The 2,156-nt window shown below is 32.0% G+C and overlaps 1 pseudogene; it reads right to left on the reverse strand.

Annotated features, from left to right (window-relative positions):
* Window positions 1-300: 300 nt before the first annotated feature.
* Window positions 301-1,711, reverse strand: LOC121366117 (annotated as a pseudogene).
* Between the last annotated feature and the right edge of the window lie 445 nt (window positions 1,712-2,156).

Here is a 2,156-nt window from a genome sequence, read left to right on the forward strand (position 1 = left end):
AACAAACTTTTGCTTTTAAAACATTGTCTTCAGTATTTTTTAATTAATTTGGTAGTTAACTTTAATTTTGTTAGAAAATACTCTTCTCCCTCTTAAGACTGTTCTCTATTTTAATAAAATATTTGTAAACATGTTCAAATGTATTGTATTTAATTCCTTTCATTATAAACATCATAAAAAATATGACAAATTCATTCATAGATTACATTAATGATTATGACATCAATTCTCTTTTAAATAATAATAATAATAATAATGTATATTATGCATATTGTATGTAGCTTATGGAAATGTGGTGGGCTATTTCAGACATCGTTCAAAATAGACCGAACCCCACATATCCACCTCTCATTGATTTAGCTACATTCTGTTCAAATAGTCTACGATTTTGTCTTAACACTTCTGCAGCATCTACAGAGAAAAAAAGATGATATAAATGGATAGATAATGACAGGCTGGATGAAAGATAGATGAATGGATGGACAGATAGACAGCTGGATGGACAGAAAGATGAATGAATGGACAGATAGACAGCTAGATGGACAAATAGACGAAGGATGGACATATAAAATCATACCTTTATTAAAGGATCATCAGATTTGGTTCCTATTAAAGATAACACAATGATACAATGTGTGTATGGAGTGACTTACCAAGAACAGGACCTGAAGACCATATATAATAGAATTAACAGTCAAAACAGGTTTCCAATCTTCTCATTAGTTAATTAATCTCATGTTAATAACTACAGGAAGTGATGTAATACATACCTTAGGATGTTTAGACAAACATTTCCTTCTAAGTCAATATTAGGATGAATATACCTAATGGATAATAATAAAGGTACAGGAAATTGAATTAGAGAACAAAAAGGAACAAAGAACATTGTCTAAAAACAACTATATGGATAGAGGCATGGATAAAGAATTAACACACAATCTAAACATAGACAAAGTGATTTAGGCTTGGCTTAAACCTGAGTATCACATTTCACTTTAGGAGGTTCATGTGGATAAGCCTGACCAATTACAGTATACAATATCAGTTAGTAGTAGTCCATTCAATTTGTAGACAATATATCATTAGACATCATAACATATTGTTAGACTACTCCACTAACAATACTAATGAGTATTGTAATACCTCATCAAGGAATGTCTTACATAACATATATTAGTTACTATAGTCCAGCTGCTGACTAAACATAACAATGACAAAGTCAAAACAAAATGTATTATTAAATACTACATCATGTGGGTTCATGCTTTGAGTGGAGTAAGCTCTTTGTCTGGAGGTTAATATATTATTGTATGTTTGTGTTGTGTGCTTACATCAGCATAATACATTTATGAATAAATATAACTTACCCTTAAAACTAAATACAAATCGACCCATTTCTATAGAAGCCCTGAATGAGTAATAGATAAAACGGATTAAAAGTCAATTATCTTGTAATTAGAGGGGCAACGTACTTCATCAGGGGTGATCACTAGTTTAAAGTTTAAAAGATCATTTGGATCAGGAAAAATCCATCTGACATGTCTTTGGAAGATTGAGTTCTGCTAAATCTACAACAAAAACGCTTTAATTTACAATATTGACAGAGATGACACACCTTTTTGAACTCTTAAAAAAGCAGCTGTTGATTTTGAGAAGACTGCTGTGAGACTCCATCTTTACCTTGTTGTCTTAAGGAGAAGAGTTTGATCATAATGGCTGGACTTGTACAAGTACTGTAGAGACAACAGGCTTGAACTGTTTTAGTGAATTACAAATTTTCTCTGTGTTTGTAGGTGATCTTGGATATTGAAATTAATACGGTCAGAATGACTCAGCTGTTTGCTGAGTCAGCACCTTAGTTTGGAGGTGTGGCTATTTTATATTGATTTCCCCCTCACAATGGCAGCAGTAGCAGGTTACAGATGTAAGGTCATTGTAGTTGGAGATGCAGGTGTTGGAAAGACCACATTATTCACCGAATACTGTTGGTATTTATATTGACACAACATCAAAACTATCGATCTAAACTGGTTTAGATTGCTTTGAGAAGTCATATAAGGTCCTAGGGGACATACTTAGAGTGAGAAATGCAATAGATATAATGTATCTATATGATTATCTATCCAGTAATATTAACTGACATTTATATATTATGA

This window comes from Gigantopelta aegis, unplaced genomic scaffold, assembly GCF_016097555.1.
Source record: "Gigantopelta aegis isolate Gae_Host unplaced genomic scaffold, Gae_host_genome ctg4794_pilon_pilon, whole genome shotgun sequence".
NCBI classification, from domain to species: Eukaryota; Metazoa; Mollusca; class Gastropoda; order Neomphalida; family Peltospiridae; genus Gigantopelta; species Gigantopelta aegis.